Source organism: Pristis pectinata, chromosome 3 (assembly GCF_009764475.1).
Source record: "Pristis pectinata isolate sPriPec2 chromosome 3, sPriPec2.1.pri, whole genome shotgun sequence".
In the NCBI taxonomy this organism is placed as follows: Eukaryota; Metazoa; Chordata; class Chondrichthyes; order Rhinopristiformes; family Pristidae; genus Pristis; species Pristis pectinata.
In genome coordinates, this window is record NC_067407.1 from 63,488,154 (window position 1) to 63,514,389 (window position 26,236).

General features: G+C 40.7%; 2 protein-coding genes across 5 annotated transcripts in view; one reads left to right on the top strand and one right to left on the bottom strand.

Annotated features, from left to right (window-relative positions):
* Window positions 1-26,236, bottom strand: part of LOC127568283 (uncharacterized) — a 54,889-nt gene that overhangs the window by 21,589 nt on the left and 7,064 nt on the right. The window lies entirely within an intron of this gene.
* Window positions 10,644-26,236, top strand: part of fam20b (FAM20B glycosaminoglycan xylosylkinase) — a 131,958-nt gene continuing 116,365 nt past the window's right edge. The window contains exon 1 of one of the 4 annotated variants that reach the window (XM_052011853.1): window positions 10,644-11,043. The gene's annotated coding sequence lies outside the window, so the exon portion shown is untranslated. Of the gene's footprint in view, window positions 11,044-11,431; window positions 11,475-11,545; window positions 11,596-11,668; window positions 11,736-26,236 lie in introns of those variants that run through there. The other 3 variants (XM_052011854.1, XM_052011856.1, XM_052011855.1) reach the window with 3 other exon arrangements.

Genomic DNA, 26,236 nt, shown 5'->3' on the forward strand with positions numbered 1-26,236 from the left:
TGGGACCCTTACTCTTTGTGATTTTTATAAATGAACTGGATGAGGAAGTGGTGGGATGGGTTAGTAGGTTTGCTGATGACACAAAGGTTGGAGGTGTCGTGGATAGTGTGGAGGGCAGTCAGAGGTTACAGCGGGACATAGATAGGATGCAAAACTGGGCTGAGAAGTGGCAGATGGAGTTCAACCCAGATAAGTGTGAAGTGGTTCATTTTGGTAGGTCAAATATGATGGCAGAATATAGTATTAATGGTAAAACTCTTGGCAGTGTGGAGGATCAGAGGGATCTCAGGGTCCAAGTCCATAGAATGCTCAAAGCAGCTGCACCAGGTTGACTCAGTGGTTAAGAAGGCATACGAATGTATTGTCCTTCATCAATCATGGAATTGAATTTAGGAGCCAAGAGGTAATGTTGCAGCTATATAGGACCCTGGTCAGACCCCACTTGGAGTACTGTGCTCAGTTCTGGTCACCTCACTACAGGAAGGATGTGGAAGCCATAGAAAAGGTGCAGAAGAGATGTACAAGGATGTTGCCTGGATTGGGGAGCACGCCTTATGAAAACAGGTTGAGTGAATTCGGCCTTTTCTCTTTGAAGCGATGGAGGATGAGAGGTGACCTGATAGAGGTGTATAAGATGATAAGAGGCATTGACCGTTTGGATAGTCAGAGGCTTTTTCCCAGGGCTGAAATGATTGCCACAAGAGGACACAGGTTTAAGGTGCTGGGGAGTAGGTACAGAGGAGATGTCAGGGGTAAGTTTTTTACTCAGAGTGGTGAGTGCATGGAATGGGCTGCCGGCAATGGTGGTGGAGGTGGATATGATAGGGTCGTTTAGGAGACTTTTGGATAGGTACATGGAGCTTAGAAAAATAGAGGGCTATGGGTAAGCCTAGTAATTTCTAAGGTAGGGACAAGTTCGGTACAACTTTGTGGGCCAAAGGGCCTGTATTGTGCTGTAGGTTTTCTATGTTTCTATGACTAATACAAATGAATATTACAAACCTAGGTGAAGGACCATTGTGCAAACTCTACTAAAAAGATGAAGTAAGTAAAAAGATATTTTCCATCTTAAGGTTTCAAATCCTTAAGGTTATGGAAGAGAATAAAGCCAAAAGGCAGCAAAGCATTCCTCAGTTCTGAGGTTTCTTGGAAAGTGTGAGCTTCAGCAGTATACTCAACAATGAATCTTGATCTCAACACCATGCTACTGCAAAGAAATGTAGTATTATAAAAACACTTTTTTCCAACTTGAAAGAACAGGATAGAAAATAAAAGTAGAGCACAATATAAATGCAGAGAGAATATAAATACAGAGAAGGAATGATTGCAGCAAAAGTTATGTCTTATCTAGAGAACCCATCAAAGAACAAGTTTTCCCTTTTAAAAGGAGACCATGCTGGAAATATTCAGAGGGTAGGTAGTACATGTTGAAAGAGAAACAGGTTAATGTCTCATAGACCTAAAACTTTAACTCTGTTTCTCTCTTCACAAATGCTGCCTCACCTGCTGATTGTTTCCAGAATTTTCTCTTTTTATTTCAGATTTCCAACATCTGCAGCTTCTCTGCTTTTCAAAATGTTTTCTTGAATCCTGTCCAATAATTTAGGAGAAATTAGGAAATCTGACATGAGATGAGTAAACAGTACACAAGTTTTAGATGGATCTGGGCTTTAGTGTAAAACCCAAATTTTATTATTAGTTGTGATGGAAACTCCCAAAATTATCTGGCAAGATGCCTATGTAATTTTAACTCCAGTATCTCATTTAAATGGTTCAGCTTCTTCCCTAAGTCTGAAGGGCAACATCATGAACATCAACACAAGAGATTCTGCAGATGCTGGAATCTGGAGCAACACACACAAAATGCTGGAGGAACTCAGCAGATCAGGTAACATCCATGTAGGGAAATAAACAGTTGACTTTTCAGACCCTTCATCAGGACTGAAAAGGAAGAGGGCAGAAGCCTGAATAAGGTCAGGGGAGGAGCACAAGTTGGCAGGTGATATGTGACTCCACGTGAGAGGGGGAAGGCAGGTGGGATGGAAGGGAGTGATGCAAGAAGCTGAGAGGTGATAGGTAGAAGAGGCAAAGGGCTGAAGAAGGAATCTGTTAGGAGAGGATAGTAGACCATGAAATAAAGGGAAGGAGGGGAATGGATGGGCAGGTCATGAGGGAGGGGGAGGGGAAAGAGAAGGAGTGAGGGGGCCACAGGAATGAGGGAAAACAAAGGGAAGGGGAAAATAAAGAATGGCGGGGGGGGGGGGAGAGGGGAGGGGTTACCAGAAGTTAGAGAAATTGATGTTGAGACCATCAGGCTGGAGACTATCAAGGTGGAATATGAGGTGTTTTTCCTCCAATCTGTGTCTGGCCTTAACGTGGCAGTAGAGGAGGCCATGGATAGACACGTCAGTATGGGAGTGGGATGTGGAATTGAAGTGGCTGGCCACTAGGAGATCCTGGCTGTTGCCACGGACGGAGCAAAGGTACTCGACGAAGCAGTCACCCAATCTGCGTCAGGTCTCACCAATGTAGAGGAGGCAGCACCGGGAGCACCAGATGCAATAAATAACATCCTTGGATTCACAGGTGAAGCGCTGCCTCACCTGGAAGGACCGTCTAAGGCCCTGAATGGTGGTGAGGGTGGTGTAGGGACAGGTATAGCACTTTATACAGTTGCAGGAATAAGCGCAGGGGGGTTCATCAGTGGGGAGGGATGAGTGGACATGGGAGTCGCGGAGAGAGTGATCCCTATGGAAAGCAAGAGGAGGGGGGCAGGGGAAGATGTGCCTGGTGGTGGGATCCCGTTGGAGGTGGCGGAAGTTGTGGAAAATGATGTGTTGGATGCAGAGGCACATCTGGTGGTAGGTGAGGACAAGGGGAATCCTGTCCCTGTTATGTCGGGGGGGGGGGGGGTGAGAGTAGACATATGGGAATTAGAGGAGATGCGGGTGACAGCTGCATTCATGCTGGTGGAAGGGAAACCCCATTTACTGAGAAAACTCTGATGACCTGGAATGAAAAGCCTCATCATGGAAACAGATGCAGCAGAAACAGAGGAAATTGGAGAAGGGGATTGCATCCTTGCAAGTGACAGGGTGGGAAGAGATGTAGTCAAGGTAACTGTGGGAGTCAGTGGGTTTATAAAAAATGTCAGTGGTTAATCTTTCTCCGGAGATGGAGATAGAGAGAGCCAGAAAGGGGAGAGAGGTATCGGAGATGGACCAAGTAAATCTGAGGGCAGGGTGGAAGTTGGAGGCAAAGTTGATGAAATTGACGAGTTCAGCGCGGGTACAGGAAGCAGCACCAATGCAGTCATCAATGTAGTGGAGAAAGAGTTGGGGGGCGTTACCTGTGTAGGCTTGGAACATGGACTGTTCCATGTAGCTGACAAAAAGGCAGGCATAGCTGGGGCCCATGCGAGTTCCCATGGCGACACCTTTGGTTTGGAGAAAGTGGGAGGAGCCGAAAGAGTTGTTGAGGGTGAGTACCGGTTCTGCCAGATGGAGGAGGGTGGCGATGGAGGGGATCTGGTTGGGTCTGTTGTCAAGAAAAAAGCAGAGAGCCTTGAGGCCTTCTTGATGGGGGATGGAAATGTACAGGGACTCAAGGCCGCGGAACTGAAAGTTGTTGAAGTGATGGAGAGCATGCAAAGTGTTACAGATGTAGGTCGGAAGGGACTGGACCAAGGGGGACAAAATGGAGTCAAGGTGTGAGGACATGAGTTCAGAGGGGCAGGAGCAGGCAGAAACAAAGGGCATACCAGGGCAGTTAGGTTTGTGGATCTTGGGTAGGAGGTAGAAACGAGAAGTGTGGGGTAGGGGAACTATGAGTCTGGAGGCTGTAGAGGGGAGTTCTCCAGAGATGATGAGGTCAGTAAGAGTGTGGGAGACAATGGCCTGATGCTCCTTGGTGGGGACCTGGCTGAGGGATAAGTAAGAGGAGGCGTCCAAGAGTTGACATCTGGCCTCGGCAAGGTAAAGGTCAGTCCGCCAGACTACAACAGCACCATCCTTGTCTGTGGGTTTGATAGTAAACTTGGGATCAGTATTATTGGGGTGAGGTTGGAATAGGTAACAGGAGTGGTGAAGTTGAGACAGTTAATGTCCCGTCAGCGGTTAGAGATGAAGAGATCCAGAGCGGGCAGAAGGCCAGGGCGGGGTGTCCAAAACAAGGAAGAGGGCTTGTGGGAGAAGGGGTCATCAGTGGTGGGGGCTGGGGAATCCTCACCAAAGAAGTAGGCTTGGAGATGGAGGCGATGGAAGACCTCGGTATCATGGCAGGTGTGGAGCTCGTTGAGCTGCGGACGCAGGGGGCAAAGGTAAGGCCCCTGCTAAGGACAGAACGTTCTGCTTCGGAGAGGGTAAGGTCGGAGGGGATAGTGAAGACACGGCAGGGGTTGGTGCAGGGGTCAGAGGCTAGAGGAGAGTTAGAGGGGTCAAGGAAAGTGGAGTGGGAGGAAGATGGGGGCTCAGAGGAGTGAAGGGGGGATGAGGGGTAGGGGGAAGCTTGAGAGACTGGGGGTGGATGGGGAGTAGTGGGGGAAGCAGAGGAGCAGTAGGACCCAGCGGCGGTGTGAGAGGTCTTGGCCTGGAGGCGGCCAGGGCTGAAGTTGGAGCCGGAGGGGGATGAACATCGAACACTACAGCACAGGAACAGGCCCTTCAGCCACGATGTCTGTGCCAATCATGATGCCAAATTAAACTATTCCCATCTGCCTGAACATGGTCTATATTCTCTCCATCTCCTGCCTGTTCATGTGCGTATCTAAATGTCTCTTAAACATTGCTATCATATCTGCTTCTACCACCTCCCCTGGCAGCATGTTCCAGGCACCTACTGCTCTGTGTAATAAAAAAACTTGCCTCACACATCTCCTTTAAACTTTTCCCCTTTCACCTTAAAGCTACGCCCTCTAGTATTTGACATAACCACCCTGGGGAAAAAGACACTGACTATATACCCTATCTCTGCCTCTCATAATTTTTTATACTCCTATCAAGTCACCCCTCAATCTCTGATGCTCCAGAGAAAACAATCCAAGTTCGTCCAACCTCTTGGAAATGTTGGTGCATGTATTCTCCAACCTGTAATTATTCAAAGACGTGCTGAGCATGTGTCTCTTTATTTCTTACCTGGCTTGATGATGTATTCCAGCCCTATGGTGCCAAGATGCAGATCAGCTGCATGATATCAAAGCAGGTCGTGATTGGCAGGTGGAAGCAGTTTCCTGGACTATTTCTGACCCGATAGTATTAGGGTTCAGAGACCCTGCGTGAATTGCAGAACTAAAGTTGCACCAAGGTCTGCATTACATTGTTGGGCCTTAAAGTTTCATAAGGTCTCTTCCCCTCCAAGTATCCCCCCCCAAAATACAGTAATCTGAATTGCGAGGGTCAAATGCTGTAGGAATTCAGGAACGTTTACAATGCTATATTTTAACATCTTCCCCCCCCACACCCCCCAATTGTTCATTCCAGGTAGGCCAAATTGGAGCTTAAGAGTCTCTGAGGAGAAAAATTGTTTAGGAGCAAAGAAGAATTTACTCAAGGGAACTTCACCAAGAAGAAATGCCAAAGTGACAATCTTGGGTGAGTTGGTTGGGTGAGTCAAAAAGCTGTGGGTTCAAGAAAGATCTCTTCCCATGACTGAAGTACCACAGTGAGGATATGTTACTGGACTTACTATTTTTTGGAAGAAATAAGGAATATTCACCAGCTGATAAATATTCCTCAATGCCAATCATAAAAAGAGATTAACTGGGTCCCCTATCACATCGCAGGGGATAGGGAACCTTGTTACACACAAGTTATTACTGCGTTTAAGTACACAAGAACAATGCTTCAACTTGGAGAAAATAGGCCAAAAAGAAATCATACATTATCCAAGTTAAAAATCTTGGGCATTGTTAAAAAAAAACAAATAATTCAACATGAGTGCTCACATGAGAATCCTGGAGCTATATAGTCCTGGCAACAAAAGCATCATTACAGCAATCATGCCAATAACTGTACTGATGAGTACAGCCAAAACTTTGAACTAATGGGATAATTTTAGATTTAAGTGCAGTTCCATAACTTTGGCAGTACCCAAGTTACGCACAATAGAATTGCATTTTGGAACAGTGAACAGGATCATTATCTTGGGGATAAGATGCCTGTGAGCAAACTTCTTAGATGCTGAAAACCTTGGAACCTCACCCAATTGTGGTTTGCAGCTCCTTGGTTAGATGGAGAATGTCCAAACTCCATGAGTTTAAACTAGATTCAAATTTGGCTCCAAGACAGTCCTCAACTCCTCTCAACTTCATGAACATGGCATGAAATACTCATTTGAAAAATGTAATTTCTAGAGGAATACCAACATTTCTTGTGGAAACTCTGTATGTTATTCAATGTTGCAGTGTGACATACCTTCATTCTTGTCACACCCATTCTGATTCCGATTACGACACTGGATCATTGGTAAAGCTTAGGAAATGAGATTGTGATTCAAACAATTCTGTTTTCTTAAAATAAGTGGACATAAGAATTTAGATACAGATATAATGAAAACTTTATTATCAGCTCCCTCAAAGAGATGTCCAGTCTGTGAATCATGTTTTTGGGCAAGTTATTTTTTATTTCCTTATATTTGTGAAAACATACAGACCTTTGTAATCCAGGATTTCTTGTTTCAAATACCCTGACAGTGCTCACTGGTGCTGCGGGAGGATTTCATCAGTGCAAGGCATCCTTTATCACCTGGAAATGAAAATTTTAAAAAATGCAGATGCTGAAAGTCTTAAATAAATGCAGAAGCTGCTGAAAACACTCAGCAGGTTGGGCAACATCTGTGCAAAGAGAAAGAGTTAATGTTTCAGGTCAATGACCGTTTAGGAGATAGAGCTTTTTACGAAATTGCAGAGCTAATAACTGCAGATGCTGGCAATCTGAAATAAAGATAGAAAATACTGAAAATACTCAGCAGGTCCAAGACCCTATGTATGTATTTCTCTATCCACAGATGCTGCCTGATGCCAAGTGTTGCTCGCATTTTCTATTTTTAATATCTTCTGTCACCTGGTTTAATTGACCATTCTTTATAAGTGAATCTAGACAGTGTGTTGGTAAGTTGCGTTTGTGGTTTGGCACGGCAAGGAAACAGCACAACTGACAGTCATCCAGGTAGCTCACACACGCATTTTCCAAATGCATAGGGATCAGCAAAAGACAAGCTCTGTCCTGTTGCCTCAGTAATTCAGTGGCAGGTTCCAATGAGAGTCCTGTATGATTTATGGAACTTCATTCTAAACAGTTCATCTACCCATAAAGCCTTTGGAGAACAGCTATTTGTTGCTGAAACCTGAATTCTTTGCACATCTCTGGGGTAGCAGCAAGCACGCCAGCTCCCCATATCATTTAAAATATATGCATTTCTGCAGATCGATTTGCTGCCTTTATGCTTTTTCCCACTGTCATGCTCAAACTAAGAAAGACACCTTTCCTTGTAACGTGCAATTATAAACACATGCAAACTCGGGTCATATGTATGCTTATAGGCACGAGTACTTAGTTTGCTTATGTTCTCCCCTCACAAAGATTTGCAATGAAATTTCGGGTATACTGCAGTATACTTTTATGTATATGATGCATGTTAATATAGATTAGAGCAGCGCAGTGGCACAACTATTAGAGCTGCTGTTGCATAGTTCCAGCGACCAGAGTTCAATCCTGAACTCTGGTGCTGTCTGTGTGGAGTTTGCATGTTCTTCCAGTGACCATGTGGGCTTCCTGGGGTGCTCTGGTTTTCTCTTACATTCCAAGGATGTGCAGGTTAGTAGGTTGATTGGCCACTGTAATTGTCCTGGGGTTCAGTTGATGGGACTGTGGGGAGAACAAAATAGGATTAGTGTAAATGGATACTTGATAGTGGGCCTGGATTCGGTGGGCCAAAGGGTCTGTGCTATATGACTCTATAACCCAATGATATGGTTTAGTAAGTGTAATATGAATAGTTAAAGTGTTTGTCCAAAAGTAGTCAACTTTAAACTCCTGAGTATGCCCCTGTACAAGACCCATCTCTTCCAGCACTCTCTTGTCCATTTTTCCTTCTTTTCCCTTTTATAGTCATCCAGAACTGTGCTGCCCATATCTGACAAGAGATATTAAGGCTCTGGTCAGGAAAAGGGATGGGTCAGGTACACAAGAGATTCTGTAGATGCTGGAATCTGGAACAATTCACACAAAATGCTGGAGGAACTCAGCAGGTCAGGCAGCATCTATGGAGCGAAATAAACAGTCAACGCTTCGGGTCAAGACCCTTCATCAGGACTCTGATGAAGTCAGGTACAGGCAACTGGTATCAAGTAAATTGCTGGAGGAATATAAGGATGCAGGAATATAGTTAAGAAAGAAATCAGGATAGCAAAAAGGGGGCATGAGATAGCTTTGGCAGAGAACATTACATAGAATCCAAAGAGATTTTATGTGTATTAAGGGAATAAGACTAATTAGGGAAAGAATAGGGCCTCTCAAAGACCAAAGTGGACATCTATGCGTGGAGTCTCAGGAGATGGGCAAGGTCCTCAATGAATATTTCTCCTCCGTTTTTACCATGGAGAAAGACATGAAGACTAGGGAACTTGGGAAAGTTATTGGGGATATCTTGAGAATAGTCCATACATTAGAGTGGAGGATTGTTCTATGTCTTAAACACATGAGGGTAGATAAATCTCCGAGGCCTGATTAGGTATATCCAAAGACACTATAGGATGCTAGAGAAGAAATTGCAGGAGCCCTGGCCGAGATGCATGCATCATCGTTAGCGACAGGTGAAGTGCATGAAGACAGGAGAGTGGCTAATGCTGTGCCCTTATTTAAGAAGAGCTGCAAAGAAAAACCTGGGAACTATAGACAAATAAGCCTAACATCTGTGGTAGGTATGTTATTGAAGGGTACTCTGAGGGATAAGATATACACACATTTCGAAAGGCAATAGTTGATTGGTAATACTCAGCATGGCAAACTCACGAATTTGATTGAGTTTTTCGAAGAAGTAACCAAGAAGGTCAATGAGGGCACAGAGATGGATGTAGTCTATATAGACTTCAGGAAGGCCTTTGATAACATTCCGCATAGTAGGCTGCTCTGGAAGGTTAGATTGCATGGGGTCCAGAGTGAGCTAGCTAATTGGATACAGAATTGGCCTAATGGTAAGAAGCTAAGGGTGATGGTGGAAGGTTGTTTTTTTGGATTTTTTAAGACCCATGACTAGTGGTGTGCCTTGGGGTTGGTGCTGGGCCCATTGTTTTTTGTCATCTATATCAATGATTTGGATGAAAAAGTACAAATCATGGTTAGTAAGTTTGCAGATGACACTAAAACAAGTGGTATCATAGACAGTGAATGTTACCAAGAACTACAGTGGGATCTTGATCGGCTGGGTGACTGGGCTGAGGAATGGCAAATGGAGCTTAATTCAGATGTGAAGGGTGTTGCATTTTGGGAAGACAAATCAGGGAAGTGTTGTAGAACAGAGGGCCATAGGAGTACAAGTACATGGTTCACTGAAAGTGGCATCAGTGTGGTGAAGAAGGCTTTTGTCACGCTGGCCTTCAGTCAGGGCACTGAGTATAGAATCTGGGATGTTATGTTGCAGTTCTACAAGATGTTGGCGAGGCCGCACTTGGAGTACTGCATTCTGTTTTGGTCACCCTAAGAAAGGAAATACTTGGGTTGAGGGATACAACAAAGATTCATTAGACTGGTTCTAGGGATGGCAGTTTTTCACGTGAGGAGAGATTCAGTAGGCTGGTGCTCTGTTCTTCAGAATTCAGAAGAATAAGACATCTCATGGAAATGCTCAGTTCTTAAAGGGCTTTACAGGCTAGATGCAGAGAGGATGTTTCCTCTGATTAAGAAGTCTTGGACCATAGGCATAGTAGAGAATAAGAGATGGGATGTTTAGGACTGAAATGAGGAGAAACTTATTCATCCTTTGGAATTCTCCATCTTGGATAGCTATGAGGGTCAGACATTCTGTTACTTCAAAGCAGTTATCATTTATTTCTGGGTACTGAGGAAGTCAAGGTAAATGGTGATAAGGCTGAAAATGGCACATAGGTTGATCAGTTATGATCTTCATGAATGGCAGAAGAGGCTTGACGGGCCACATGGCCCACTCTTATTTCTGATGTTCATCAACCCCCATACCCTCCAGATCCAAAAGCTTCTCACTGTCCAAAATATACTAGAATCATTTCAAATATTTTCACCTTTGTTTCCAAAGCTCTTGATGATCTTTTCTCTCTCAAAGTCTACAAACTCCTCTTGCTGCCGTGACAATCTTCCCAGTGAAACTGGTAAGTACACAAGAGGAATAGGAGTAGGCCCTTTAGTCCCTCAAGCCACCATTCAATAATTTTCGTGGCTGATCTGCCTCCGATCTCCTCTTCTGTGCCAGTTGCCCATAGCCCTCAATTTTCTGATCTTTCATTTATCTGCTCCTTCTTTACAAATCCCAAGTGATCTAGCCCCCATACTTCTCCCAATCCTTTCTCCCCTTTCCCCCCATCCTTTCCCCTCCCCCTCATCTTTTCCCCAATCCTTCCTCTACCGCCCCCCGATCATCCTTCCTCTGGAAAAGAGGATTCTGGAGATCCACCACCCTCCGCGTTGAAGTACCTAGCTGGTCGAACGGCGGTTGTGGGGAGACGGAGACAAACATCCGGAGCGTTGCTGGAGCTCACCTCTCGCTTATCGTTTAACGCGCTCCGTAATACTTACCTTTGCACCGAGCTGATCTCTTTGCGTGGCTCCACCACACTCCGGGAAGCACTTTGGGACCTGCATTCGCGTTTACGGGGCGCTATGTGAATGCAACGCGGCCCTTGTTGGGCTCCGGCCGGACCTCAGCCACTGAGGCCGCTTCCCTCCCACCCTCCGTCCGTCAACCACTGCAGCGGCGGCGATTGAAGGCGGCCTGGCCGGCGCTGGGAGGCGGAAGTGTCGCATTATTGTTGTCGGCCGATCCCAGGGCAGCGGCGGCACCGAGCGCGAGCCCGAGGTAGGCTCAACGGAACCGGCGCGCGGCCGAGGGCGGGAGGCGGTGGCGGGAGGGGGCCTCCTACCCGAGGGGGGGGGGGGGGAGAGGCCAGGCCCGGGTCGGCAGCCGAGGTGATGCCCTCATGCCGGGGTTTGGGGAGGGGGGGGGGGGTGATCGCAGGGCCCCGGCACCGTAGGTACGTCAGGCCGTCGTCTGTGTGTTTTGTTTTACCCTCGACTGGCTGACACGGCCGAAAACCAATTGAATTGATGAGCCCCCCCAAGCCCTCACTCCCTGCCAACCTCCTCACCCTCCCCTTGCTCCCTGGGTCGCCTCCATCCTCCCAATCAGTCTCCCTCACCCCTCCCCATACCTTTTCATCCCGCCCTTTCCGGTTTGGTAATACCCCCTCCCATCTACTTGATTTCTGTTGATGCTACTCTTTCTCCTTGGTAAGGTTTATGAGTTTAAGACCTCTTCTGGAGACTCCATCTCAAAGAAAATCTCGCTGGGGTGGCAAAGGGTAGCCTTATGCAGGTCCCGAAACAATTCCAGGCTGGACTGGAGAAGCTGGTAAACAAGAGGTTGTGAAGAGGTTTGGTCGAGGTGTACAGTACAAGATTATGACGAGTTTGCATAGAATGAATGGAGAGAGGCTGTCATCAGCAGATGTTTCAAAGATTCTGATATAAACGATGATAAAAGATACAGAGGTCAGGAAACAACTTCCTAATGCAGCGTGTTACGATTGGAACTTGCTGTTTGTACGTGTGATGGAAACGGATAACCAGGGCCTTCAAATGGGCACTGACTTGGCATAGAGTGAAAATAATTTGCGAGACGGCGGGGGAATAATATGGGAATGGCTATATTAAAAGTAGAGTGGACTGAAAAATTGTCTTCTCTGTTGTAGCGTTTCTTCAAAAAGTGCCAGTGGTATTATGTTGAAGAGCAGAGACGCTATTGCTGTGTTCTGACCAAATTTTATCCCTCACTCCCCTTTAATCAGGCTTAAAATTATCAAATTGATGTTTGTGGAGCCTGCTGTGGGTAAATAGACTGTTGTGTTCTGTATGTTTCGTCAATTCTAATTACATCACTTCTAAAGTACTTCATTGCTGTAAAGCATTTTGAGTACTGAGATTGTGAAAGAAATTTATACAAGTATATGTCCTTTGGTCTGCTCCTTGGACTTGATCCCTGGCGCTGGTGCATTCCCTAGTTTAGCTTTATCTCCCTTGGCTTTTTTTGTATTCGCTTCTGTGTTTATATCTACATTCGCTAATGATGCCATTCACTTTTTAACAGAATTTCTCTACTTGTTCCTAGATGCAAAAATCAGATTTGAAGTTTTATTTGCACTGCATGCTTTGTGTCTTTGAACCTGTTTTGTTCTTAAGTTAGACCTATGTTTTCTTTTCCTTGCTTTCTCTTATCATAATCAAAATTGCCCCAAATTCTTTGTCTAAAATCGCCATACTTGATCCATTGTGTGACATTCTATTATAACTCATTTGCATTTGTGGTGAATTTATTTCTCAAGCTGCCAATTCAATAGATTTGATGTGCCAAATGTACATGAATGAAGTCCAGAAATTACAAAAATGACCTTAAAGTGATTGGAGTAAGTGAATTTTAACTGAACCACAACCATCAAATTCCAGCTTCAGTTTTTTCATTTAGATACAAATCTTTTCCCAATGTTGGGACGAAAATCTGTACACACCAGGAATGGTAAATGTGTGTTGCATGTCTGTGTAGTCAAGCTAACTAATGTAGCTCAGTGCACATGGTGGCACCTGTTTATATTTACGTGGAAAAATTGAGTAATTTTGCTTGTGGCAATTTGCAAATATTGCACTTATTTTCAGTGCTGTTTCCTCACAATTTTTGGAGATTGATTCTTTTGAGTCCCAATGCTTTTCAATGTTATTCACCAGATAGCTTTTAAATGTTGACACAATCCATTTCATGCTAGCAACTATAGATTTCTCTGTTGACTGCTCAGCAAGATTGGAATTTCTCTGCTGTCCTTTGCTTTTTCTTGCATCCAGTTAAATGTGACAGTCATTAAAATTTGACTGTCGTAGTTCACTGGGATGCTCAACTCTTTGATACGTGCCATGAGTCTATCCTTTTGCCACTGAAGTTTGGTTGACCTCTATACACTGGTGTGGGGGACAAGAATCTGTATATTTTCTGTTCCTGATCCCTATCTGAATGTCTTATAAAAACCTGCAATAGCCAATGGTTTGAATTGTAAATCAGTAATACTTTTGAAAAATTGCTGCGAAAGTCAAATTTGCACTCTTCTAACAATGAAAACTGAGATTTAGTTCATAAACTATTGGAGAAAAAAAGTTGTTACAGAAAGCATAGTTTCTCCAGCAGAGAAGGAAGCCACTTAGCCCTTTGTGGCTGTACTGACTCTCCATTTTCAATGAAGAACTGCCCTCTTTATCCAATTTTTTAAAAGAACTTCACCTTTCAAAAATGTTTTTTGTTTCCTCTTTCTAATTAGGATTTACACCTACATTTAAAACAAAATAATTTAAGTCTCTTTGTAGTTAATTTCAAATTTATGCTTTATAATGAGTTTCTAATTCTCAGATCAGCGTGTTACCAAGCACACTTTGTTATTTCTTAATACTTCTTTGCTGTAATCAAAATAAATAGTTTCCCTGGTGCCTCATTTCTGATATCATTGTGCTCTCTAAATTTTCCCTAAATCAAAACTAGAAATGGTTGTTACTTCAACCTCTGTTTAGCATTGCAGTTAATTTTGTACTTTTTTTTTGTATTTTTTTGGGATCTAGACTGAACCGGCATGGTCAGCATTTATTGTCCATCCTTAATTGTCCTTAGAAAAAGTGGCGGTGAGCCACTTTGAACCACTGCCATCCCTTGGTTGAAGGTACTTCCACAATGCTATTGCAGAGGGAGTTCCAGGATTTAGACTGAGCAATGATGAAGTAACGGCAGTGTATTTCCAAGTCAGAATGGTACCTTGGAGGGAAATATGAAATAATGATGTCCCCATGTAAACTGAATTCCTTATCCTTCTTGCTGGCAGAGGTTATAGGTTTGGGAGGTCTTGTTGGACCTTAGACAAGTAACAGCAATGCATTACATGCTCTATATTAAGAAATCTAGAATTCCATAAGCATCCTTTTAACAATTATATCAATAAGTGGCAAGAAATCTGAAAAAGAATAGGTAAAATCTGGATAAAGTTGGCAGATTAGATAGCTCGATGACCTTTCCTCAATATTCAGCATAGTTCTATTGAAAATTTTCTGTTGAAAATGTAATATTAACTGTTTTTCCTCTACAGATGTATCTGAAATGTTGAGTATTTCCACTTCTGTTTTTTTTAATCTCTGTAAGACTCATCTTTTGTTTTATGTTTCACAATTTAATTCCTGTTTTCTCCTCATTCTTCCTCAGAAAGTATGATGGATATTCCTCAATTTACAATGCAGTTATATTCTGGGAAAATATTGAATTATGCAAAAGTCTTGTCAATTGAAAAGGCATTTTACATTATTTTCAATGTAGAGGCCTGTTGTGTTTCAGAACTTAAGAACCTCAGTCAAAAAAACCCAAACAGATTAAAAAATACATCGGCACTAGTATCTAAAATAATGAAATACGATTTTGGCAACAATTAAAACAAATTAAGATAAAAACGTGTAATTTATCTTCTCAGGGAACTCATCATATTAAACATACAAAATCTTGAGAGGTTGTAACAGGGTGGATCATATTCTTGTGGTGAACCTAGAACCAGGGGTCAGTGTGTAGGGCTTGCTAAGACAAGGAAGAGGCTTCTTTTTTTCTCTCAGAAGATTGTGAGTCTTTGGATAGGCTGTTTGGGGCAGATTCTTGATACACAAAGATGAAAGGTTCCAACAAGTAGGTGGGAATGCTGAATTGAGATTGCAGTCAAATCAGTCATGATCTTATTAAATTATGAGGCAGGTTTAAGGGGCTGAGTGGTCTACTCCTGCCCCTAATTTGTATGTTTATGGAAGTGGCTTTGTGAATTGAGCTGATGTGGGAGAGGTGAGAGGCAGAGCTGTCATGGTGTTAGGGTGATGAGGGTGCTGGTGACTCTGAACTTGGAGTTTGCGACATTGATGGCAAAGGATCTTCCTGTGATTGTTCCTGGGTGGCTGATGAATGAGACTTAAAGAAGGTGTTGATGGACAGCTGGACAGCTCTCATTCATCTGATAAAGTTCCTGGTAATATGGTATCTTCCATCATGTAGCCACATTTATTGCTGCACTCCATATTGGGATTGACCTCATTGAAGGTAGTCATCACTCTTTTTGATGTGACAGAATGCCTCTGAAAGTCTTTTCATAATGATCTGCTTTGGTGGTGGTCATGGTGACACATTGGTGACTTCTTGTTCATTGTGACTTGTTTTGATGCTCTAGCTGTTGTCACTTGTGAGCTTTTCCCAGTACAATTCTTGTAACTCGTCCACATCATCCTGGTCTACTTTGTCAAATCCAGCCGCATTTGCTAACTTGAAAAATCTCAATGAATATATTATCAAATTTGTAAACCAATGGGAATTATGCATACTCTGTAGCCATAATTTCCTCCCATTCAGTGTTGCATGGACTACATCATCCCAAGAGGCACCGATGTGATTGATGGCTATCTTGATGTTGTACATCTTCCTTTTCTTTTTCAATCTTTTTATTAGTTTTCAAATTAATACAAATTGATATATAGCATCAATATTTATACATGTAATACAAAGAGATCAGGATAACAATCATAGCATATAATCATAAAGAACAATAAAATATTTTTAAAAATCTGTAGATCCAATGATCTCTTAGTAAATGAATATAATATAAAATAGGGGAAAGAAAAAGATTTATTATATAAATTTAAAAGAAAACCCAAATCAATAAAAAAAATTATAAACAATATAAACTAAACAAAAAAAACTTTTTAAAAGAAAAACAAACAACAAAAAAAAAGAAAAAAAACTGGGCTAAAATTTCTCAGTAGAAACAGAGCAATATTATGTCGTCAAGTCCGTTCCTCCAAGTCGGAAGATTATTGAAAGGGGATCTACGTCATGTGAAAATATTGAATAAATGGACTCCAAATATCTTCAAATTTTTAAGCGGAGGATCAACAGTACCATTCCTAATTTTTTCCAAGTTTAAACATGATATAATTTGAGAAAACCATTGAAAAGTAGTGGGGGGTATTGGATCCTTCCATTTAAACAAAATGGATCGTTTGGCCATTAATGTAACAAAAGCAATCATACGGTTAGCGGAAGGAGATAAATGGCCAGACTCTATCCTTGGTAATCCAAAAATTGCAGTGATAGGGTGAGGTTGTAAGTCAATCTTCAATACGTTTAAAATAATGTTAAAAATGTCTTTCCAATGTTTTTCCAGAAGAGGACAGGACCAAAACATATGTGTCAAAGAAGCCACATTCGATTTACATCTATCACATATAGGATTTATATGGTTATAGAAATGAGCTAACTTATCTTTGGACATATGGGTCCTGTGGACTACCTTAAGCTGTATCAACGTGTGTCTGGCACACATTGAAGATGTATTAATTAAATGAAGAATTTTCTTCCAAGTCTCTATAGGTATAAATGTCTGGAGTTCACTTTCCCATTCATTCTTAATTTTGTCTAATGATTCTAGACGTATTTTCATAATTAAATCATAAATTATCGCTATCAAGCCCTTCTGATAAGGATTAAGACCTAAAATTTTTTCCGTAGTTTCAATTTTATAAGGTGTCGGAAAAGAGGCTATAGTAGTTTTAAAAAAATTTCTAATCAGCAAATATCGAAAAAAGTGTGACCGAGGCAAATTATATTTATTACACAATTGTTCAAAAGATGAAAAACAGTTATCAATGAATTCATCCTGAAAACATACTATTCCTTTCCTTTTCCATATGGAAAAAGCTGAGTCAGCTCTAGAAGGATGAAAGAAAAAATTAGATTGAATGGGACTTGACAAATTAAATTTATTCAATCCAAAAAATTTACTAAATTGAAACCATATTCGTATTGTATGTTTAACAGTTGGGTTAGTCGTATGTTTACTTAACTTGGTAAGTGCAAAAGGGAGAGAAGCACCTAAAATAGAAACTAATGAAAAGTCAGAAACTGATTGATGCTCAAGGCATACCCATTTAGGGCATTGAATTACATCAGAATCTTGTATCCAAAAAATTAAATATCTAATATTAATTGCCCAATAGTATAATCTAAAGTTAGGCAAGGCCAAACCACCATCCTTTTTTAATTTTTGTAAATATTTCTTACTTAACCTTGGGTTTTTATTCTGCCAAATATATGAAAGGATTTTAGAATCAACAGTGTCAAAAAAAGATTTCGGGACAAAAGTTGGAATCGCTTGAAATAAATATAAAAATTTTGGTAAAATATTCATCTTAATTGCATTAATTCGGCTTACCAATGATAAAGACAGTGGAGACCACTTAGTAAATAATTGTTTAACATGGTCAATTAAAGCTTTAAATAAATCTGTATGTTTCTTAGTAATTTTAACACCTAAATGCATAAAATAATTAGTTACCAATCTCAAAGGTAATTGGCTATAAATTGGGGTTTGCATATTCAATGGAAAAAGTTCACTCTTATTAAGATTTAATCTATAGCCAGAAAAAACACTAAACTGATCTAGTAGTGATAGTACTGTGGGGATAGATTCATCTGGATTAGAAATATAAAGTAACAGGTCATCGGCGTAGAGAGATATCTTATGAATCATCTGTCCACGAGTAATGCCACGTACATTTGAGGAGTCCCGAAGTGCAATAGCCAAGGGTTCTAAAGCAATATCAAATAATAAAGGGCTTAACGGGCAACCTTGTCTAGTACCTCGAAAAAGCCTAAACAAAGGAGATCTTTGATTATTAGTAAGTATTGAAGCCATAGGTGTATAATAAATCATTTTAATCGCAGATATAAATTTAGGGCTAAAATTAAATTTTTGAAGTGTAGTGAATAGATATTCCCATTCGACTCTGTCAAACGCCTTTTCAGCATCTAGTGAAACAACACATTCTGGAATTTGGGATGAAGGAGTATATATAATATTCATTAATCTCCTGATATTAAAATGTAAATAACAATTCTGAATAAATCCTGTCTGGTCTTCAGAGATAATTTGTGGGAGAACCTTTTCCAGTCTACAGGCCAATATTTTGGAAAATATTTTTGGATCTACATTTAATAAGGAAATAGGTCTATAAGATGCACAGTCAGTGGGATCTTTATCCTTTTTAAGAATTAAAGAAATACTTGCTTCAGAGAAAGATTGTGGTAGTTTACCCACTGATAGGGCATCTTTAAAAATTTTGGCTAACCAGGGAACAAGAATATCAGAAGAGGGTTTAAAAATTTCGGCTGTATATCTGTCAGGGTTGGGTGCTTTACCCGAGTTCATTGAAAATATTACTTTCTTTATTTCTTCCTCCGAAATGGGAGCATCTAATGTAGAACGTTCATTTAAAGATAGTTGGGGAATCTTCAGATCTCTTAAAAATTCATACATTGATGTAGGATCCTCAGGGGATTCTGACTGGTACAAAGAAGAATAAAATTCTTGAAAGGATTTATTAATTTGAACAGGATCTATCGTGTAAGTACCATCTGGTTTACAAATTTTATTAATCTGACGTTTAGATAAGGTAGCTTTCAATTGGTTGGCCAATAATTTACCGGATTTGTCACCATGTATATAAAATTGACTTTTGTTTTTAAGTAGTAGATTTTCAATTGAAGATGTTAATAATAAACTATGTTGTAATTGGAGTTTTTTTCTCTTTTTAAAAAGCTCCAGATTCGGAGTATCAGAATATTTTTAATCGATTTCCTTAACCTTATCAACCAATATATGTATTTCATTATTAGTTCGTTTTTTCAAGCCAGCGGAATATGAAATAATTTGACCACGGATATATGCTTTAAAAGTGTCCCATATTATCCCACTGGAAATTTCTTCAGTAAAATTAGTTAAAATGAAAAATGAAATCAGTTCTTTGATAAATTGGATGAAATCTGAGTCTTGTAATAGAGAAGGATTAAATCACCATTGTCTGACATTAAAGGATACATCTGGTAATTTAATTGATAAAATCAATGGTGCATGATCAGAGATGGCAATTGCATCGTATTTACAGTCCATAGTAAGTGGAGCTAATCTAGCATCAATAAAGTACATCTTCCAAAGTTCCTAAATATTGCCACTTGACTCAGAAATGACATACCTTATTTTGCACTGTAGATATTATACCTGAAATGTAGTAATAATGCCCTGATCCATGAGTTGTAACAATAAAACATTGTTGGGGGGAAAACACCACCAGGATATTGTCAGCCATTTCTTGATGTTTGCTTGATGCCCAGAGGCATTGCCAATAGTTAGCAAGGGTCCTTCCCCTGGTTACTCCCGACGCAATATTGTCTGATGAAAGGAGAGAGAAAGGACATGTTATAATCTTAGAACTGTGGCATCATCTACAATTTTTTTGTTAAATCATCACACCACTGGAAGATTTGGTTTTGAATGTCCCTTTAGAGCCTTCAAGTTCTCTGAGTGGAGATTAAGAGAGGTTTAAACTTGCATTTAGCCGCTAAGGAGAAGACTAAGTGATCTTTGGCTGCTGTAAAGCATGGATCTCATTGCTTGAGATGAATGTGCATAAAGGCATGCATGCCTCATTCAAATTAAACTTTTTTTTAGAAAAGTAGCCATCTTCCTCACTGATTTATTCCAGTTTCTTTGAGGAGGAAAAATTCTGCCATACATTCTCTGCCTCTCCCAACTATTATGCAGGTAGGATTGCATACTTCTTGAAGTGTTCAAACAAGTCATGGCTAGCCTTAACATGTTGACACTTTCAGAAGATCCAGCTCCTCACTTTATTTCAAGTCTTGCCTGAATTTTCTTGTCTTTTGCTAGAACATCATCAAACTCAGAGCCATGTGTCATTGACTCTGATCTTCTAACCATATGCCTCACCCTTTTCTCATTCTCTCCATTATAACATCTCTGCCCTTTATAACATACGATACACTTCCATGGATAACATTCTGAAGTCTGTTTCTAGTAGAGCACTGAACAGGTTTCTATGATACCCTATGGAAGTTTGTTTCCATCATTTTAGTCTGTTTCAAATACCGTCTGTATAAAAACTGTGGTTTGTTTCAAGGACCTATTATGTTAAGTGGCTGCAGTCTGTGATTTCAGGGTGTTTGCCTTAACACAACATGGTTGTCATCCTAATGGATAGGAATGTTGTTGATATAGCTTGCACCCATGATTTGTCACATTACTTATTATATCATGAAAGGTAGTATAGTGACTGACAGTGTCAATGTAGTAGTATACAATAGAAATAGGTTGAATGCTGCTGCACGTTTGTTATTGCTATTAATGTTTCCTATTAATTATGACTACCAACTGTATCCTCTTTTTCTCTGCCCTCTAACAGTGGGGATTGTTCGTTGGCAAGGATGTGTACATGAAAGAAGTAATTATATTTTAGTGAAAAGAGAATATAATCTGAGGAGTACCTGTATCTTGCATGATTCTACCTTGAATTTTAGCAGAATTGTTTATTTCCTCCCTAAGTCACATACAGTCCTTTTCTCAGTTAATGCTGCTTCCTGTTTTCACAATATTGTATTAGAATTTGTTTTACAGATCCCAATACTGGTCCAAGGGACATTATTTTTATCTTTGCAGCACTTGGAAATTAGTAGGAGTTGAATTGTTGAAGAATGTATTAAAGGCACAATTTTGAGGACCACCACTTTAGAAAATAACACAGGATAAATATAATCGATTGCTTTCTTAGTGTGTGAAGTACTGGAAGTAGGATTTAACTGTAATATAATAAGGTGTATGATTTTTTTACATGGCCTATTGCAAGCATTTGTTCTCAAATTTCAGTGAAGTTGATCAGTCAATTTTATTTTTGTTCCTTTAAACTTCAGAAATGACATACCTATTGAAATTTGGTTTGAAGCTTTGAAACCAATATTTTGAGCTGTAAACTATTGAGTTCTAGGCACCTTATTTACAGCGGTGAATGGAACAATTCAACACAATGAATTAAGAGTGTGAATAGGACAGTGCACAGTATAGAAAATAATTGGCTAAATGTGTTCCAATTGAAGTGTGATCTTGCTCACCATTGATATCCACTACCATACCTTAGTCCACCTGTTGATACTTTCACCATGCTTTAGTTATTTCACAATATGACTATTGCAGTATTGTTCTGACCAGGCTACCATCCTCCATCTGATTAATTTGCAGTCTTCCAACCTTTTCTTATACTAACTCCCACCAAATGTCCCTCACTTGTCATGCATATGTTTGCTGATTTCAGCTGACTGACACGTAGAACTTTAAATTATTTTCCTTATGTTCAAGTCTCTCCATGGCTTTGACCCTCCCTGATCAGTAATCAAGAAACATCTTTGGGACTTGACAGGAAATCTGAGCACCTGGAGGAAAACCACATAGTCACAGCACATCCACTGTCCCATCCCATTGTGCTTCTACACTGGGCCCTGAAATTGAACTTGTATCAATCGATTAAGTCCTGGGTGTACTTGTGATAATAATTTAATCTGTCAAGATTAAGCCAGTTTAAATACAGCACCACCTTATCAGCATACATTCTGGTATAGGCGGTGCATTAAAAGCCCCAGATGAATATTTTATAGAATTTTCTCTTAGCACCGTCACAAAAGGACCATGATAGGGGAAATGTTGTATGTCTGCTGATAGATCAGTATTAATGTTTCATTGGGAGTGGAATCTTGTTATGCATGGTGAAAATGTTAAATTGACAAGAGAGCAGGGCTGGATGTTGCAGGTGGCTGAAACAAGCTTTTTAGAATGAATTTTTTCTTGGGAATGGCTTTATTGGAACGACCAGCATTTTGTGTTAGATAACTCTTAATAGGCCTCAAGAAGATGGCAGTGGTGGTCCACCTTCTTGGATTTTTTCATCCATGTGTTGCAGGTACTCCCACGGTCTTTTTAGGTAAGTAATTCCAGGATTCCCATCTGGCAGTGATGAAGGAATGATGATATATTTTCAAGTTAGAATAATACATGATGAGAGGGGCCTTTGATGGTATTCCCAAGCAACTGCAGCTGTTGATCTTCCAATTGATAGTTTGTGGGTTTGGGGCACGTTACTGAAGGAGCCTTGGCCTGGCCAGTTGCAGCATATATTATAGATGGTGTAGACCATAGTCTTCTGAGCTGGTTGTGTGCAAAGGAAATGATGCTAAAAGGGATTGATCAAAGTTGGGTGCTTTGTCTTTGATGCCCAGTTTCTGCAGTGCCTTTGAAGTTCCATTCATGCAGAGAAGTGGGTAATATTTTAATTCAGTCCGATAATTACTGGATCAACTTTGGGGTCAGGTGATGAGTTCATCACTGCAAGGTGCCTCCCACCCATTCAGTCTGTTCTTGCAGTCAAAGTATTTATGTTGCTAGTTTAGTTAAAGTTCTTTTCAGTGGTGACACACACAATGATGTTAAGTGATTCAGCAATGTTAATGCATTTAAATGTTGTGAGAAAACTTGAAATGGTCATTGTCCTGTACTTGTGTGGCATGAGCTGTCAAGTGATCTTTGTCTTTAAAACAATCATGATTTCAAATGCAATGTTAAACAATTAAGCCAATATTTTTGAATACTCCAGTATGAAATGCTTTGCTTTTCATCCCCCTAAAATTTTCTTTCTTTGAATTTTTCTATGGATCTTTCAACCAGTTTTAAGGTCAACAGCCTTCAAATTTTTGTGTTCCTCAAATTCAGTCACTTGTGCATCCTGTTTTTCTTCACCTCACCTTATGGTCATTATCAAATAGCTTAGTTACAGTTCTGCATACAAAGAAAAGGTTTTGAGATATGATACAGTAAGGGAAGAAGAGAGTGAGAAACCCAGCAGTGGTCACTGGCTATTAACCTTGTTACCCTAAGAGAAATCTCAGGGCTGCGGAGAGCTGTCAACCTAGAGCAGCTGCTGTGGTTCCCAGCAATGGGTTCACTCGCTGTGTCTACCATTTGTGCAGCCCTGATTCCCCACATCTCACTGCTGAGTAGCCACACCACTCACCCAGGTTCATCCAGCCCTCACAGGTGACCTCTCCACACCAATTTGGATGATTCATTGTTTGATTCATGCCAGGTTTTTGACACAGCAGCGTGTTGCAACAGTGAGAACAAATTTGCACAAGTTTCCTGGTACAGGAGCGCTATTATGTACCTCTGACCCTTTTTGGTGCTGATTCCATTAGCACACTCATTACTGGAACACATCCTTCACATTAAGTAGGTACCAGTGCATTGTTTGTGATTAATTGTGATTCGGCTGATGGGGCCAGTATTTGGCTGGATTGGATGTTGCTTTCTATTTGTAAGGTTTACAGAGCAATTTTAATCTTTCTTGGGTAGATGTACTGAAATAGTTTGTCTGGAGGCAGGCTAGTTGAAAAGCCCAAGCATTCAGCACTACAGCTGGAATGTTGGGACCCATGGCCTTTGCTCCATCCGTAATATTACTGGCTTGGAAAAATATTCCATTGTTTTAATGTAACTCAAACTGTTCTTTGGCTCTGATGGGACCAAGCTTCTCATGAAGGCATTTGTCATCAATTGCCATCCCTTTGGTTAAGTTTTCCTGCCAAAAGATTAGTAATTCTCTGTTCTCACCCAGTGGTTGTTGCTTGAATGTGCTGCTGTTTAACAATGCCAGACTCCTGCCATTTCTACGTGCTATAGAGCAGTGGTTTGCGGATTAATTTCAGGTGGTCCACTTTGCCCGCAAGTCAACAATAATAACTAGCTAAATATAATTTAGCTGCAATCAAACCACTTTTGTTAAACCCTAAAAGCCAGTGTAATCAGAAAATGATATTTCACTCTTGGTAAGCCCTGGAGTATTTGGGTCAGTTTGCTTTTCAGCTTGCTCATGTTCTCTCTGTCTCTTCTGTGTAGGGTGAATAAAATCAGTTTTGGTGACTTTTTTTTAACATCTCACAACCCACCTGAGGGTCACAACCGCTGCTGTAGCTTGTCTGTTTGTGTATTTCTGCCTCTCACACTCCTAATATCAAAGACAGCAGATCAGCATGTGGTTGCTGTTAGGTTTTCTCACAATCCTAGTCCATAATTAATGTTATTGGAAAGGACGAAGAATTTAACCAAAGCTCTGTTTAGGTGATAGTCAATATCCTCTTTGCCACTGTTTTATGCTGGTGAATGTACATGTTTTCTTAGTAACACAGAGGCGAGATCAGGCATCATTGAAGTTGGCCATTGACTATTTATCATATATGCAGGCTATAAACAGTTAAGTTTTTCACTACTATGCAGTAAGTTTCTCCATGGCCTGTATCTGGTCTAGTTGTTACTTGAAGATGATAGATATGTTAGATACTTGCAGTGATGACAAGCCATCTCATCAGTGTTCTTAAAGATAAGCACAAATGTAACAGTGGGAATTTCGTGAGATGGATAATTCAGTTTGTGTCATTGGCTGAATATGGTTGCAAGCACTTTGGTCTTAGCTGCAAACATACTGGGCCCCGTTTATGGAGACACCTCATCCTGTAAGTTGTTTAAATATTCTCTACCATTTTTCTTTTACTGAATTTTGCAGGACAGTGGAGTTTTGATCTGATCAATTGGTTCTGGAGTTGCTTTAACAATCTCTGCATTATACTCCTGGCTACTTTGTAGCTTCAGTACATTGCCGTTTAATATTTGGATAAAAGTCAAATATGAGAGGTACGAGAAATCTGAAATAAAGCAGAAACTAGGGAAGCTGAAAATGGAAATATTCAGCAGGTTGAAGGGAGGGGGTTTTCTCACTTCACAGCTACTAACTGGCTTGTTGATTTTTTTCCCCACTATGTTCTGTTTTAAATTTGTCTGTTGTGTTCCCTAGCATGCTACGTAGTTGTAAATTTCATTGAGTAAAGATTGCCTGTCCTACTGGTAATTGAAGACGGAAGTTCATGAGCCATTTAGATTATAAATTTTGGTGGAATACAAATCTTCTGAACAAACACACATTTCCTTGGTAATGCAGAGGCTTGATCACGCACACATCACTGAAGTTGGACAGTGAGTTTCAAATTAAAGACTTGCATTTATGTAGTGCATGCCCCTTTCAGGATATCATAAAGGTTTTTTTAAGATAATGAAGTACTTTTTCTAAAGTGGTAAACACAATTATATGGTAGGAAATGCTACCAATACAGCAATGTATTAATAATCAAATTATCTGACATTTTCTTCAGTCTTGTTTAATAATAAGGATAATGTGGGGACACCAGGTATAATTTCCCTGTTTTCCAAAATAATATCATGAAATATTTTATGCCTATATGATAAACTAAGGCCTTTATCTTCTCTAACACCTTATCTGAAAGATGAATATTGCAGCACTCTCCCAGTTCTATATTACATTGACAGACTAGATATTTCTGGGATTTGAACCCAGAACCTTGAGTCAGGCAAAAGTACTGCCAGTTGAGCAACAGCTGACACTCTTGCTTCATCCCATTAAACAGGGTGGAAGATGCCCTTGGTTTGAAGATGGGTCACATTCCCTCCACAGGGTTTGTGTAGAAGTAAGTCCTATCAATACTATCGTGGGCGCATTTATCTGTGATGGGTAGATTGAGGATCAGGTAGATTTCTCCCTCCATGTCAGTTCTTCCATGGATTGCTGTAATCCTCCTTTGGTACCCAATTCTTTCAGGACTCGCCTAGCTCCGTCAGTAGTAGTGCTACCAAGCCACCCTTGATGATGAACATATTGTGTGCCATTACCACTTTCACTGCCGACTCCCAAGTGTTGTTAAACGTGGTGGAGCACTGATTCATCAGCAGAGGGAGGATATACTGTATGTGGCAATCAGGAGGAAATTTCCTTGCCTGTGTTTGACCTTAAACCTACAGACTTCATTATCACAGAGTCAATATCGAAGATTTACAGATTACTCTCTCCTGACTATACTCTAAACAGCCATTCATGGTGAATCTGTTATGCTGGTGGAACAAGACAGGACTGATGCTGGAGAAGGCAGGGTTGTAAGCTAAAAAGTTTGTATCTGGCTGTTGCAGTACAGGTCTGTGGGGTAG